Raw genomic sequence first — 10000 nt, forward strand, 5'->3', positions numbered from 1 at the left:
ACCCGCCCTCCCGATTTCCATGTCCCCCAGCATTCAGCCCCCATCGAACGATTGCGAACGAAAGCCCAGCTCTCCTGAGGAGGAGGTGGTGGTGGTGGTGATGGGGGGGAAACACAGGGAGGTGCTGGGGAAGTGGTGGGGGGGGGGGGGGGAGAGGAAGCGTAACAGAGATATAAAAATAGGTAACGACGCTACGATTTTGAGCGCGACAGCCCACCGAGCGAGCGACCACGGTGAAGGAATTTTATTCATCGACCGAACGTGATGGCAATTTAACACGACACGCAAAGGAAAAACCTCGTATCTTTTCCCCGCTGAATGCACAGCATAAGAGACCCATTCTGTTGTATTATTGCAATCGGAGTTGCGGACGGCTGGGGAGGGGAGGGTGGGGGGGAGGGTGGGGGGGGGTTGGTGGGCGGGAGGGGGGACGTGAGCTTACGGATCTGCACGGAGCTCGCCTCATTCAGCTGGTTATTTATTGCACCCAGCGGAAAAATGCAAAGTTCCGGAGACCTAACACAATCCGATTTTCATTCCCAAACCGTCACTCGACTGCTTCGGGCAGCCCCCCCGCCCCCCCCACCCCCCTCCACCCCCACACACACCCCAACGCCCCCCCCCACCCCCCCACCCCCGCACCCCCCACCACCCCCATCCCATCCCCAACCCCTCACTTTCCACCCCCGACTGGCGATTACCCCAGATTTAACATTCCAGAGCGGTTTCCATCAGAGAAAGAGACAAGAAAAAGGAAAGGGGATGTAATGGGGAGGGGGGTGGGGGGGTGGGGGGGGGGGGGGGAGGTGGGGGGGTGTGCGGGAGGGGGGGGGGAGGCTGAGGATGCGAAGGGTGTCAGATTGGACGGGGTGGGGGGGGGGGAAGGTAGCGTTCCAAGGATATTGCAATTTTAGCATCGGTGGATTCGGGGTGATTGGGGGTGGTGGGGGGGTCGGCGAGTGCTGCTGGTGGTGGTGGGGGGGGGGGGGTCGAGTGCTGCTCGTGGTTTTTGGGGGGGGGGGGGGCGGGTGATTTGTTCGGATTTATTTGACGCAGGCCACCATTGGTGCGTTTTTAAATATGGATTGGCTTCACGCCCGGCTGCCTCTGAGATCCGACGCAGCTTCTAACAAAGCCGCAATTTGCCAGCTCCTGAGAGCTCGCGTCCCCGTTCCTCACCCCCCCCCCCCAACCTTCCAACTGCACCCCTCCCCACTCACACTGTCCACCCTTCCCTCTCCCCGATTCTCCCCCCATCTCCCTCACCGCTCCCCCCTTACTCTACCCCTCCCACCCACACTCCACCCCACCAACTGCCCCCCTTACGCCATCCATCCCTCCCTCCGATTTCTCCCCCACTACCGTGTCGACCCCTCCCTCCGATTCCCCACCCACCCCTACACCACCCCTCCCTCCCCTCGCCCACCCCCTTACCCTCGCCACCCCACCAGCTGCCCTCCCTTACGCTGTCCACCCCGCCCTCGCTCCCTCCCATTTCCCAATCCCCACCCCCGCCCTCACTCTGTGGATACGTGTTTGGAGGCTGAGGGAGGAGGGTGGGGCGAGGAGGGTGGGGGAGAGGTCGGAATGTGGATCCAGCAGGTTTGACTGCCGCGAATCCCCAGTGGATCCCCCAGGCACCATCGCATCAAAATTTATTTTTATTTAAATCGATGAAAATAGTGTTGGTCCGATGCGTACCGGAGACAGACACACACACTCACACACGCTCACGCACACACAGACACACACACTCACACACGCTCACGCACACACAGACACACACACGCTCACACACACACACGCACATAGACACACACACACACTCACACACACACACGCACACACACATGCACACAAACACACGCACACACAGACACTCGCACACAGACATACACTCATACACACATGCACACCCAGACACACACACACACACTCCCACATACGCACAAACAGACACATGCACACAGACACTCACAACACATGCACATGTACACACACACACACACGCATGCGCATGCACCCACAGACACATACACACACACTCACACAAATACACACACACACTTGCACACACACATATACACACATGCACACACACTCACACACACACACTCACACACACTCGCACATACACACACACAGAAACTCACACACACACATGCACATGCACACACACAGACATTCACTAACACAACACACACATGCACTCACACACATACACACACATGCACACACACACACATGCACATGCACACACACAGACATTCACTAACACAACACACACATGCACTCACACACACATACACACACATGCACACACACACACGTGCACACAGATACACACATGCAGACACACTCACATATACACACACTCACACACACATGCACACACACACACTCACACTCGCACTCAAACTCACACACACACGCACACACATTCACACGCTTTCAATCACACACACACACTCACACAACATGCACTCAGAAACACACATGCACACACACACAGTCACACACGTACACACACGCGTGCTCACACACACACACACACTCACACATGCATACATACATACACACACAAACACACACAGACACACACACGTGCTCACACACACACACTCACACACATACACACTCACCCACTCACACTCACACATGCATACATACATGCATACACTCACACACACTCACAAACACACAGACACAGACACACACATGCTCACACACACACACTCACAGTCACACACACAACCTCGCACACTCACAATCACTCAGACACACACACACACTCACACATTCACACACACGCATACAGACACACACACATACATACACACTCACGCACATACGCACACACTCATACATTCACACTCACACACACATTCACACACACACACATGTACACACACACAGACACTCATACACACACACAGACACACACACAGATACTCAGGCTGACACTTACACATTCACACAGAAACACTCGCACACTCATACAAATAGACAGAATCACACACACATACACACACACAAAATCAGTCACGCAACTAACACACATTCACACACACACACAAACTCACACACAAACACACACAGTCACACTCAAACACACACTCACACATACGTACACACACTCTCACACACACACTCACTCACACATACGTACACTCACAGACATACAAACATTCACACAGACACACACACACACTCACTCACACTTGCACACGCACACACATATATCCACACATACACACTCACACACTCTCACACGCACACTCACACACACACATACTCGCACACTCACAGACTCACATTCACACATACACACAGAAACACACACTCACACTCATGAATACACACTCACACATACACACACTCACATTCACACAAAACACACAATCCCAAATACACACTCATGCACACACACAAATACACACTCACACTCACAAACACACAGCCACACATACTCACACACATTCACTCACATGCATTCACACCCACACACGCACACATATGCATACACAGACACATGCAGACATACACACTCACACACACTCACTCTCACACACACAAACATATACACAAACACACACTCACACACACACAGAAATGCACACTTGCACACACACATATACTCACAGACACACGCACACACACATACTCACACACTGACACCACACACTCAAACACACACACACATACACTGACACACATATATACACGCACGCCCACGCAAACACACACACACAAACTCACATACACACACGCACACAGATACAAACTCACTCTCACTCACACACAGTCACATACACACTCACACACACAGTCACAGAGAGAGAGGACATCTAACCCGTCAGCGGGTTGAGAGGCCGGGACCTCGCTTGCCTCTTGTGCCACTGTGGCACGGCGACCAACGTGGTCACATCTGCCCCGAGTTGGGGAGGGATGCACGCACAAGACTGATAATCAAGTGGGTGGGCCACATACACCTCTCCCCCCTTCTATTACTGGTGTCCGTGCGCCTATTAATTAACCAATTAATTGACTTATCCGTGAACCATTTGGATTGTGTTTCCTCCCCAGGGTTTGGAAAGGTCGGGCATTTGATATTCTCCCAGGCTTTGGCTGATTCGTTCACCCCCCCCTCCGTCTCCCCCCCCCCCCCCCCCCCCCGGCCCCCGTCCCTCACTCCCGCTGTCTCACACCAGGTGGAGGTGGCACTGCTCACTAGGTAGATGTGGCTCTGGGGAACACTCGCTGGGTTTTTTTCTGGGTGTTTTATTTGGTGTGGGGTGGGGACGCATCTTTTTGTTTTATTTTCATTGTGTGTGTGTGGGGGAGGGGGGGTGCGTGTGGACGGGGACCAGGGTGGGATGGTATGTGTGGGGGGGGCCAGGGTGGGGAGGTGGGGGGTGACTCTTGCTTCCCCCTCCAGAGGTTTAATCAGAAATGAATCCAGTCGCAATTGTGGAGATGCCAGTCAGCCATTGGCTGGTGAGATGTAATGGGGAAATGAGCTGTAATGGAGGGATGGGCTGTAATGGAGGGAATGAGCTGCAATGGGGGGAATAAGCTATAATGGAGGATTCCGAGCAGTAATGGGGCGAGTAATCTGCAATGGAGGGATGAGCTGTAATGGGGGGATGAGCTGTAATGGGGGGCTCTGAGCAGTAATGGGGGAATGAGCTGTAATGGGGATGAACTGTGATGGCGGAATGAGCTGTGATGGGGAACAAGCTGTAATGAGGAGGGATGAACTGTATTGGGGGACGAGCTGTAATGGGGGTGAGCTGTAATGGTGGATGAGCTGTAATGCGGGGATGAGCTGTAAAGGGAGGGATGGCCTGTGATGGGGGCAAGCTGTAATGGAGGGGTCTGAACTGTAATGGGAGGAATGAACTGAAATGGGGGGAATGAGCTGTAATGGGGATGAAGTGTAATGGGAGACTGAGCTTTAATGGGAGGATGTGCTGTAATGGAGGGACGAGCTGTAATGGAGGGACGAGCTGTAATGGGGGGATGAATTGTAATGGGGGATATTCAATGTGCTAACAGCCTGGAATAATTACGGATGGGGTTACATTTCTTTTGTTCGTAAACAAAAACCATCATCAAAAACAGAAATTGGTGGTAATAACCCTCTGAAAGTTCAGGAAAGTCACAGATTTCAGCTGTAAAAACAATGAAATCTTGGAACTTTTTTGTGAAATAAAAAAGTATTTACAGTTTACCAGAAGCAGCAGCGCGAGAGACATTGTGTAAAGTCAAGCTTTTGTCCCCGGGATGTCAAACAAAATATTTATAGCAACCGTACCCTTACCAATGTCTCCCCTCCCTCAAACACCCCCAAACCCCTCCCACAGTCACACACTCCCACACCCCACACACTTTCCCACACACATTCTCCCCAACACACCCATACTCTCACCCCTCCTACACACACACACACACACACACACACACACTCCCCCCAACTTCACACCTCCAGACTCTCCCCCCAGCCCTCCCACACACACATTCTCCCCCACCCCTTCAACACACTCTCCCCACCACTCCCCCCACCCCCCCAACACACACACACACACACACACACACACACACACACACTCTCCCCCCTCTCCCTCACACACTCTCTCTGTAGTGAAACCTCCCTTTTGTTCTTGCTGGGACCCCCCTCCCCCCCAGTGTAGACAGTGAGTGTGGGGGGGGAGCAGGGGCTCAGTAAACTGGTATCATGTCTAGGACCCGATACCCGAGGTGCCAGCCTCGAAAGGTTTTACTTTGCCCACTCCATCCCCATGCCCCCACGGTGCCCAGGGAAGGGAGGTGTGTGATGTGAATCGTGCCGGCAGACCGGGCTTTGTACGGTTGTGCTGAAAGCATCGCTGTCTTCATTCTTTACACTGACACAGGGGACAGCCAGCAGCTCGACAAAGCCACTCTCACTCAACAACCCCCCCCCCAACCTCCTCAACCCTTACACAGAGAGGCTTTCCTCATAGTGTAATCCAGCACTGGCAGGTTTAATAGAGGGATGAGTGTGTGTGAGAGAGAGAGAGACGGAATGAGACAGAAAGAGAGAGAAAGTGAGAGTGTGTATGTGTATGAGAGAGAGGGGGAGAGAGAAAGAGAGTGTAGGTGTGAGAGGGTGAGAGAGAGAGAGTGAGAGAGATAGAGAGACGGAGTGAGAGAGAGAGAGAAAGTGAGCGTGTGTATGTGTGTGAGAGAGAGAGAGGGGGAGAGAGAAAGAGGGAGAGTGTAGGTGTGAGAGAGAGAGAGAGATGGAGTGAGACAGAGAGAGAGAGGGAGTGAGAGAGAGAGAGAGACATCTTGAGAATGAGAGAGAGAAAGTGAGAGCATGTATGTGAGAGAGAGAGAATGAGACAGAGAGAGATAGAGAGTGAGAGAGATAGGGAGTGAGTGAGAGAAAGTGAGACAGAGAGAGAGAGGCCTGGAGTGAGCGTGAGAGAGAGAAAGTGAGAGTGTGTATGTGAGAGAGAGAGGGTGAGAGGGAGAGAATGAGAGAGTGTGTGAGAGAGAGAGGAACAAAGAAAAAGAGAGTGGGAGGAGAGAGAGAGTGAAAGAGGGAGTGAGAGAGAGGGGGAGAAGGAGTGAGACAGAAGGAGAGGGAGAGGGGAAGGGGGAAGGGAGTGAGTGAGAGTGAGAGAGAGGATAGGAGTGAGATAAAGAGAGAGAGAGGGAGAGAGAGAGGGAAAGAGTGGGGGGGGGAATGAGAGGAGGGGAATGAGTTAATGAGAGAGAAGGAGCAATATTGAGAGAGAGAGAGAGAGTCAGAGGGAGAAAGAGATAAAGAGTGAGCCAGGCGTTAAATTGGTGACAATACACAGCCGTCAGCGCACCTGTATTACTGCAGGTATTTATTCAGAGACTTTCTCGTGACAATAAACCTGACACTTATTTCTAACAATTACCTCATCGAAAGGCTTAGATTGAGTGAAGTCAGTCATTAGCGAACGAGGCTGGATACAGAGCCTAAGATGTGAGAAATGGACGGCGGTGCGTAAGAGAACAACATGTGTCACGATTAAAAACTCTTAAATCGATTCTCTCTGCAAATTCTGTGCAAACTTTATCCATCTCTGTCCTGGATTTGAATAAGCAATGTGCCTGTTAAAAGGACACCTGATTAGTGGTGTAACTTTGAGGAGTCCCTGTTTCAAAGGGACGTTTGATTTAATTAACCCACCCCCCCTCCCCGCCATCCCCAGCCAGACATGTTCTGCCCTTGTGGCTGGAGGATCCAATAAAGGATGGGTGTGTTTTCCACACAGGGGCTGGTTCAGGCATTCCCATTCAAATGGTAGGACATTGTCGGTCAAACTGGTAAAGGCAGTTTCCCAGTGTTCACACACACACACACACACACATATATATGTACATATATATAAAAGAATGACCTCTGAAACAACATAGACTGCCTTTCCAACACTTCTTAATGCACTAAGTTGATCTTTCTCTATGACTGTAACACTACATTCTGCACTCTCTCCTTTCTTTCTCTATGAACGGTATGTTTTGTCTGTATAGCACGCAATACTTTTCACTGTATACTGATAAGTGTGACAATCATATATCAAATCAAATCAAATTAAATCTTAATTCGTAAAATACCAAATGCAATGCAGTCAAAAGCTGTGCGGGTTAGGTGGATTGGCCGTGCTAAATCGCTCCTTAGTGTCCAGGGGAACCAGCTAGGTTTAAGTGCATGCGGTTATGGGAATCGGGCCTTGTGATCGGTGTAGACTCAATGGGCTGAATGGCCTCCTTCTGCACTGTATGATTCCATGACTCTAGGTCAGCCCAGAAGTGATGGCACAGTGGGTTAGCACTGCTGCCTCACAGCGCCAGGGACTTAGGTTCGATTCCCGGCTGGGGTCACTGTCTGTGTGGAGTTTGCACATTCTCCCCGTGTCTGCGTGGGTTTCCTCCCACAGTCCGAAAGACGTGCTGGTTAGGGTGCACTGGCCGTGCTAAATTCTCCCTCAGTGTACCCGAACAGGAGTGTGGCGACTAGGGGATTTTCACGGTAACTTCATTGCAATGTTAATGCAGTGTGAATGTGACACTAATAAATAAGTTTTAAACTAAAATGGGCATCCCACCACCTGTAAAATCCTCAATGGGCAAACTGCCCAAAGGTGCCATCTGTATGCCCACCATCTGGGCGGTACAGTAGCACAAACTACTTGGGTTACTGCCTGGGCTGAATGTTCTCCCCGTGTCCGCGTGGGTTTCCTCCTGGTGCTCCGGTTTCCTCCCACAGTCTGAAAGATGTGCAGGTTAGGGTGCATTGGTTATGCTAAATTTCCCCTTCGCGCCCCAGGATGTGTAGACTAGAGGGATTAGTGAGGTAAATGTTTGGGTTAGGGAAATCGGGTGGGATTGTGGTCGGTGCAGACTCGATGGGCTGAATGGCCTCCTTCTGCACTGTCGGGATTCTGTGGTTTCTCCGCAGTGTTGACGATGGGTCCCAATCTCAACTCCAATCTTCCAATGGCATCGCAAATCAAAAATAAAAACTAAAAATAAAAACAAAATCGATGGACTCAGGCTAATAATGATTTCCTCCAGAATGTTAGCACTGAGCAGCAGGGTAATGTGATCTGGGTTAACATTACATTACAGGGTAAATGTAAAGTTGACCCACTGTCACAACAGACGATAGTTATTACCACGGGCACTGTTGTATTTTCGAGGTACCAGCAGAATTCCTCTTTGTGTATCTTGAAGACAATCCACAGAAAATGTGGGATTATTCAGGATGTACCCTTTTGGGGAGAGGGGAAGACGATGAGTGGGATTTTCCGACCTCGCTCACTCCGAAACCGGAAAACCCCACCCCAGGTCAACAGATCGCTCCAGGGAACCAAGGGAGAAAATGCTGGAAAATCTCAGCAGGTCTGGCAGGAAGGGGAGAAAAGAGCTGACGTTTCGAGTCCAGGTGACCCTTTGTCAAAGTTTTGACCCAGATCTTTCCATGGTCCGGTCCCACCCGCTACGATTTCCGTGCTGGCGGGGGGGGAGGGAATGGGAAATTTGTTTGTTTGACATACCTACTTGTCATTAATCACCCCAACTCTAATTGGTGGTCTCTAATTGGTGAACCTCTGGAATTCGCTGCCCGTTGAAGTGGTGGAGGCTACCTTGCTAAATATATTTAAGATGTGGGTAGATAGGTTTTTGACAGACAAGGGAATTAAGGGTGATGGGGAGAAAGCGGGAAAGTGGAACTGATCCACTTCAGATCAGCCATGATCTTATTGAATGGCGGGGCAGGCTCGAAAGGCTAGATGGCCTACTCCTGCTCCTATTTCTTATGTTCTTATAATCACAAGCTTTGCTCCTTTTATATCGTGGGTCTAATCTTGAAATTGAGTGAGACACAGAGAGAGAGAGGGAGAGAGAGGGAAAGGGAATGAGAGATCTTGAGTGAGAGAGAGAAAATGAGAGTGTGTATGAGAGAGAGAGGATGAGAGATGGCTGGGAGGCAGGAGAGGGGGTGTGGGTATCTGCCTATTGGTGACTGGCACAGAGACCCAAAAGTAAATGGGGCCCCTTGGATTCTTTTGCCCTTTGCCCATGGGACATGGGCGTCGCTGGCTGGGCCAGCATTTATTGCCCATTCCTAGTTGCCCTTGGAGGGCAGTTGAGGGTCGACCACATTGCTTTGACTCTGGAGTCACATGTAGGCCAGACTGAGTAAGGACGGCAGATTTCCTTCCCTAAAAGGGGCATTAGTGAACCAGATGGGTTTTTCCAACAATTGTCATCAGTAGATTCTTAATTATAGATTATTTTTTAATTGAATTTGAATTTCCCCATCTGCCGTGGCAGGATTCGAACCCGGATCCCCAGAGTATTACCCTGGGTCTCCAGGTTACTAGACCTGTGTCAATATCACCGCGCAACTAAATGGACTGATCTCCCAAATTGGATAATGGGGTAACTAATTTGTTAGCCAGCTAGCAATCTTCTT

General features: G+C 50.8%; 1 protein-coding gene across 2 annotated transcripts in view; it reads left to right on the top strand.

Annotated features, from left to right (window-relative positions):
- LOC145361113 (ELAV-like protein 2) overlaps positions 1-10000 on the top strand; it is a 127858-nt gene that overhangs the window by 497 nt on the left and 117361 nt on the right. The window lies entirely within an intron of this gene.

Source organism: Carcharhinus amblyrhynchos, chromosome 33, assembly GCF_965287045.1.
Source record: "Carcharhinus amblyrhynchos chromosome 33, sCarAmb.v2.hapA, whole genome shotgun sequence".
Classification (NCBI taxonomy): Eukaryota; Metazoa; Chordata; class Chondrichthyes; order Carcharhiniformes; family Carcharhinidae; genus Carcharhinus; species Carcharhinus amblyrhynchos.